Consider the following 7,668-nt stretch of genomic DNA (forward strand, 5'->3'; position numbering starts at 1 on the left):
GGGTTTTCGTGTGGGTTGTTTTTGTTGCTGTTGTTATTCTTTTTATGGGATGCTGGTCAGAATCTATGAATGCTTTTAAACTCCTTAACACATTGGGCTGTTACTGTTTTGAAACATCCCCTCCCTGGCTTGTGGCTGCCACCAGGTGGCTGCCATGCAGGCTGCCTTATCTCTAGCAGGTTTGCTTTTATTCCTTCTCTATTCTCCTTTCCTGGTAAGATTTACAGCTTTCCTGTCATGGGGTTTTCCTTTTAATAGATAATAAAAATGCCCTCTTCAGGAGGCAGAGGCAGGCAGATCTCTGTGCGACCAAGAACAGCCTGGTTATATAAATAATGAGTTCTAGGCCAGCTGGGGCTACAGGAAGACCGTATCCAAAAAAACAAAACCAAAAAACTGTGTCTTCGACCTTCCATATGTGTCCATTCTTTTTTTTTTTTTTTTTTAATGAATGAGACTAAGAACCCCCAGAGGGGACACTGATTTCCCTTTCCCAGGTATTACATGGTGGCTCTGCTGGGACTCCCCAAGATTTCTGGTAAACTTCTTTCCTGCACCCCTAGATAGCAATCAAGTATACGTTAAAGACTAACAGCTTGGAAAAAAGGACATGGTGTGTCAACAGAATGAGGCAGGTTATGGGCTGGAGAGATGGCTCAGAGGTCATCGAGCACTGGCTGTTCTTGAAAAGGATGCAGGTTTGATTCCCAGCACCCACATGGTTGCTAACAACTGTCTGTAACTCCAGTTCCAGGGAATCCGACTCCCTCTTCTGACTTCTTCAGGCATTGCATGACACAGGTACACTTACTCATATGCAGACAATACACATAAAAATAATAAAATATGTTTAAAAGTAGGTCATACATTAGAAAGATGGGTTCAGGCAAGCATTTATTAAGCATCTACCCAGACATCTTAGGGATAGGATGAAGAAAAATAAAATTCCTGATGCAGACGAATTTGGGGATTTGAATAGGAGAATGTTACCCTTGCCTCACAAGCCACTTTTTTTTTGGGGGGGTGGTTATGAGACAGGGTCTCCCTGTGGCCCCAGGTGCCCTGGAACTCACTATGTAGACCAGGCTGGCCTCGATCTCGTAGAGATCCACCTGCTCCTGCCTGGGTACTGGGGCTAAAAGCCTGCACCACCATCCCGGGCACATTCACACTTTTTGTTTTGCTCAGAAGGGCTCATCCTCCTTTTACAGCATTGTATACCCGCGATAATGGTGCCACAACGTTCGCCTCAGCCCCGCAGGGTCTCAACGGCTCTTCGCGGAGGGGCGTCCACAGGAAAGGGCGACCCCATTGGTCCGTCGCAGGGAATAACGGTTCGGCCAGGGCCTCTAGGCTTCGCGGGGGCGGGGCGGGGAGGAGGCAGGGCTCCTGGTGGCCCCGCCCCCAGCCCGGTCTCGTGCGCTGATTGGCCCTGGTGGCCGCGTGCTGCGGGAGGCGGGTGGTGTAACCTGCAAGCGACAGAGTGGCGCGCAACCGCCTGAGGACGAGCGCTGAGGCGGAGGCGGAGGGCTGTTTGCCCTCCTGGTCTGCGCAGGTACCTTGGCCCGCACCAGTGGTCGGGCCTGGAGGCGAGTTCCGGGTGTCGGCGGGGCCTGGGTCCTCGGCTTGCTCGGGCCCTCGGGTGTGAGGCGGCGGCCCAGCGTCCCGCCAGTCCCGTGGGCGCTTGGGGGTCTCGAGCTCCGCGCCTACTGCGGCGACCCGGGCGGTGAAGAGGGCGGGCGATCCCGAGGCGCAGGAAGGGTGAGGGCGGGGACCTGGACCCACTCGAGGAACCCTGCAGCCGCGACCCTGCCGGGGGCCCAGTGGGAAGGGAGGATGGCCCTGAGGGAGAGAGGAGAGAGAGAGGCAGAGAGAGACCGCTAAGACCCGGCCTCTGCTTTTCCTCGTTTTTCGCCCGGGTCTCCCTATGTAGCACTGGCTGGCCTCGAACTTGCAGACATCCGCGTGCCTCTACGGATTACACGCGTGCACTTGCAAATGCTCTCTTCTGACCTGACACCAGTACGACTGGAGGTCGCCTTACCGCAAGTTTAAGAAAAAAGGAAAACGAAAGGGGGCTGGGGAGAGGCCTGAGTGGCGAGGCACTTGCGGGCAAGCGTGACGACCAGAGTTTGGATCTCCAGCACCCACCCAGGGTCCGGGGCGGCTGTAATCCCAGCGCCTGGGAGACAAAGACAGGCGGATCCCGACTAACCATCAATGAGGTTCAGAAATCAATCCAGGTTCAGAAAACAAGGCGAAGAATGATGGGGACACGGAGTTGACCTCTGGCCTCAGCGCATGCTCAGAGGCACACACTAAAAAGCCTGAAGTGATTTAACATTTAAGAGCATGTGTTATGCTGAAACTGAGGCTTTTTTTATGTCCAACATAAGCATGTTTCATAATGCCAGCTCTGTTACCGATACAGATTGACACTGAAATATTTAGTGAATTGTGGCTCACTCTCATATTCAGATTTTTTTTTATCCCTTCCTGTAAGAGTGTATAAGAGTGGTACCATGTATATTGAGTTTTTGCTAAGCACGCAGCACTGTGCTAAGTATTAGGACTGTACCCATATCTTTCCACTAATCCTACAAAATATGGTATTAGTGCCTAATAGATGAATTTTATTGTAGTATTCACCACATTTCAAATATAAACAGGTGCTTTATTTTTTAATTATTGTATAATAATTATATATTTTATAATATATTGTATAATACATATGAATGTGTGCATACCATGTGGATGGTGTGCACATGTGAACGTCAGAGGACAACTTGGAGTCTGTTGTCTCCTACCATGTGAATTCAAGGGATCAAACTCGGGTCGATGTCTTTTTTTTTTTAAAGGATGGTTTCTCACTGTGTAGTCCTGGCTGGCCTCAAAGTCACAGAGATCTACCTGCCTCTGCCTTCTGAGTGCTGGGCTTAAAAGTGTGTGCCACTATATCCTGCTGTTTAAAAAAAAAAAAATCTGGGGCTGGAGAGATGGCTCAGCGGTTAAGAACACTGGCTGTTCTTGCAGAAGACCCAGGTTCGAATCTCAGCACCCACATGGCAGCTAACAACTGTCCATAACTCTAGTTCCAGGGGAGGGGATCCAACATCGTCTTCTGTCCTCTGTGGGCATTGCACTTAACCTACATGCAGGCAATACACACATACACATAAAAATAATTTATTTTTTTAATTGTCTTAAAAACAAAAATTCTTTTGAGTATGGTCCTTAACCAGCTTCTGTTCATTTTCCTTCTAATTATTATGTTAAAAAAATATAGAAGGATTCACAACTCCTTTTTTAGAAAATGTTTTCTCAGTACTGGGGCTTGAACCCAGAGCTTCCCGAATGCTAGGCAAGCACTGCAACAATGAACTACATCCTCAGTATCATTTTTTAATTCTACTTAATCTGGTTTCCTTTTATTTAGACCACTTCATAGAACTACATATATATAATGGTCCTTTGTTCAATGATGGAATCGATTTCTAGTCAGATTTGAGGTTGTTGAAATGACGCTGTCATGTAATTTGGGGGTAGGGGTTGTCCATTTTTTGTTTTTTGTTTTTTCTTGAGACAGGGTCTCCCTGTATCCACAGATGGCCTGGGAACTTACTATGTAGATCAGGCTGACCTCAATTTCACAGAGCTCCACCTACCTCTGCCTCCTGGATGTTGGGATTAAAGGTGTGTGCCACCATGCCCAACTACAATATTTATTTTTATTTTATGTGTGTGTTTTGCCTGCATGATTATGAGTACAACACATCCATGCAATGCCTGCAGAAGCCAGAAGAGGGTATCAGATCCCCTGGAACTAGAGTTATGAATGGTTGTTAATGGCTGTAATGGTTGTAATGGGTGTTAAGAATCAAACCCAGGTCCTCTGGAAGAATAGCAAATGTTCTTAACTGCTTGAGCCATCTCTCCAGCCCTCTTATAAGTACTTTAATACCTATAGTACTTAGCTGAGGTTGAAACCTTTTATAACTATAAGATGATGATTAGGGGCTGGCGAGATGGCTCAGCGATTAAGAACACTGGCTGTTCTTGCAGAAGACCTGGGTTTGAATCTCAGCACCTATATGGCGGCTAACAACTGTCCGTAACTCCAGTTCCAGGGGAGCTGATGCCATCTTCTGTCCCTCTCAGGCATTGCATGGCACAGGTGTACTTGCATACTTGCACATAATACACACATAAAAATAATTTAAAAATTATTTTAAATGGTTCTTTAGTGATTAGAGAACATGGGATTTTGAGAGCCAGCAAGGTAGCCTCTAATCCTAACTAAAAGAGAGAGAAAGAGAGAAAATGAAATAATATGAATGAGAATGAACATGGAGCTTGGGTATGAGATAGTCCTGGATTCCTGGTTTCAAGTCCAAGTCCTACCTTTATCACTCACTAATTACGTAAATTATGGCCAAGTTTCCTAACTTCTCTAAGCCTCAAATTTCTCATCTAGAAAATGAGACAAAGTAATATCTTAAGTTTTGGATATTTGATGTTTTGACTTTTTTGATGTTTTGATAATTAAATGAGATAATACATGTCAAATATTTAGCCTGCATGTCTGGCATGTGTCAAGTACTCAGTGTATGATTACAACTATAAGGAACTTACAGCTTACCTATCTCACTCAAGTTGCCAGTGGGTTTGCTGTTAGGTATTTTTTTGTATAGGCAAACAAATTCTCAAACTACTTCTTCTATTTTATGATCTCTAAACAACTGCCTTTTATACCACCCCCCAGAGAGAAGAACTTTTTTCATATGTCTATAGACTGGATGAGGTGTATTTACAAAAAACAAACAACAAATAAAATCCCAAACATTGTATTTATGAATTTTAGTTTTTCAAGTTTTGGGTAGAAAGCATGCAAAAATGAAGGATTTTACCTTATGCTGTGAGACTTCTCTTTGCTAGATGCAAACATTTACTCATCTCAGATAGGGAATCAAGGACAGACCAATCAAAATCCAGTGTAGCGAAGCATTGAGTTTATTGAGGTTACTTCTAGAAGCATGAGTGACTCACAGGCAACTAGCTGCATCATCACAAAGTCCACCCCAGCATGAGCGATGGATGACTCAGGACAGCTGCGGAGGCAGCTCAACCAGGCAGTCTCCTTTCCCTTGGGGAGGGAATCTCTGAATCCCGTTGTGTTTTATTTTCTGAGCCTTGTAAATTTTGTTTTCTCCTCCAGTCTTAAGGAGCCTCTTTCCAGGATAGAACAGTTCAATGAGGAACAAGTTGCACAAAACCTTATGTGCATGGTTATCTTAAATTACCCTCCTTTCCTGTCTCTTTCTCATGAAAAATGGCCCATGTTTTAATTTGCCTTTCATCCTTTTCCAGTTACTAACACCAGAACTCTTATTTAGGTGAATCTAAAGAAAGAGCAAAGTGAAAAGTCACCTCAAGGCAGAATTTGACGAAGGCTGCAGCACTGATAGCTTTGCTCCCTAAGCTCCCACTCCACGGCTGTCCTTCTGTCTTTGCCTAGTAACGCCACTGAATCTCTATTTGAGGATTTCAGGCTTTCTCTTTTTCAAATCTTGTATGAAATAATCAAACACACAAAGATTTTGTGGAATAGTGTAAAGAGGTCATACTGTAACATTTTTTTACCTTTTTAATTGACAGTTTGCATTCTATTTTATGATTTACCCAAGGTTTCAATATAAAAATATTATTGAAAAGTTACTTACATTGAGTAAAACTTACTTCCTTGAAAATGTGCCACATTTAATCTATATTCTGGCGTGTCCTACCCTAGTTGTAACCCACCTCAATTTGAGAAGTCCGGTGACTGTTAAGTTTTTTCCACATCTAGATATAAGGCTGCTCTTTGAAAAGGTGCAGGTAATGCTTTAGCTATCTCCCAGATGAGGTGGGTGGGAAACAGAAAATTCTCACAAAAGCTTCAAACCTTAATTTATTACTCATTCATCTTTCTATGTTTGTAGCATCCACAATCCAACTCCATAGTTGCCATCAGTTTGGCTCTACCTTAGGATCCCTTAGGCTGTAGCTAAGAAGAAAGACACGTGAAGGAAGCAAAACAGAAGGACCAATAGCAGAACTAATATAATTTCTTCTGCCTAATTTTTGTTGTTGTTGCTTGGTTGGCTTGGTCCTTTTGATTGGTTGATGGTTGGTTTTGTTTTGATTTGTTTGTTTTTAAGACAGGGTCTTGCTGTAGTCCCAGCTGGCCTGATTCTCACTATGTAGACCAGGCTGGCCTCGATCTCACAGAGATCTGCCTGCTGTTGCCTCCGGAGTGCTGAGATTAATGATGTGCACCACCATGCCCAGCCACTACTTTATATATTTTTTTAATTTTATGTGTATAAGTGCATTGCTGCATGTGAGTGCACTCATGTCATGCAATGCCCTTGGAGGTCAGAAGAGGCTGTCAGATACCCTGAAACTGGAGTTATGGACGGTTGTTAGCCACTACATGGGTGCTGGGAATCAAACCTGGGTCCTCTCCAAGAGCAGCCAGTGCTCTTAACTGCTGAGCCATTGCTCCAGCCCCCTACTTTATTTTTTTATAGGACTACATTTCATATAAAGTATTCAATAATTAGCATCAGAAGTGAGATATGTAGAAAGTATCAAATATGTACCAAATTTTAAGAATTGCAATTTAAAATACTTCATTAGTTTTTATACTGATTACATGTTAAAATTATGTTTGATGCATTGGGTTGCCTGTTATATTAAAATTAATGTCTTTTTTCAGTATGGAGGATTGAATCCAGTGTCTCATGCATGCTAGGCAAGTGCTCTTTCTACCGTGAAGTTACATCTCCAGCTCTTACCTATTTTTTTTTCTTTTTTTTAAGACAAGGTCTCGCTTTGTAGCCCTGGCTGGCTTCAAACTCATAGAGATTCCAAGTGCTGGGATTAAAGGCATGTGCCACCATGCCCAGACTTACCTTTTCTTTTTAAATATGGCTCTAAAAATACATAATTATTGGGGACTGGAAAGATGGCTCAGCACTTTAAGAGCACTGCCTGCTCCTGCAGATGACTGGGGTTTGGTTCCCCACACCCACTTGGCAGCTAACAGCCTTAACTCCAGTTCCAGGAGATGCAGCACCCTCTTCTGGCCCCTGTGGGCTTTGCACAATATAGATGCACTTACATGCATGCGGGCAAAACACTCATATACATAAATGATGAATACAAAAAATTAAATATGTATAATTATATATGTGACTCTCATATTGATCACAGCTGCTCTAGCCTCACTATACCCAAATCTTATTTTCCATTCTTCCCTTCAACAGCCATGTCTGAAGGTCAGGCAGGAGAATCTCTACCTAATTCACTGAACAGAAAGGGAGGCATGGCTACCTGGGTCACTGTGAGTCTTAGATACAGGTTCTCATTGGGCTCATAGAGCAGCTCCCTGCTTTGTCTCTTCATGCCTTTCTTTCTCACTACTATAGAAACAAGTTGACCACAAAGTAATACCAATTATAGTAATTATGCTTACTAATCACCACCAAACACTATAAACAATGAGCATATGTTAAATATTGATGGATTGACTTTGTTTCAGACTTTTTTCTCAGTTCATAACATTGTATATTTATATAGTTGGCCATTCAGATAGGATCATCAGTCACAACTTCAAAAATTAGAGAG

The sequence above is a fragment of the Nannospalax galili genome, unplaced genomic scaffold (assembly GCF_000622305.1).
Source record: "Nannospalax galili isolate Female #2095 unplaced genomic scaffold, S.galili_v1.0 scaffold893, whole genome shotgun sequence".
Lineage (NCBI taxonomy): Eukaryota > Metazoa > Chordata > Mammalia > Rodentia > Spalacidae > Nannospalax > Nannospalax galili.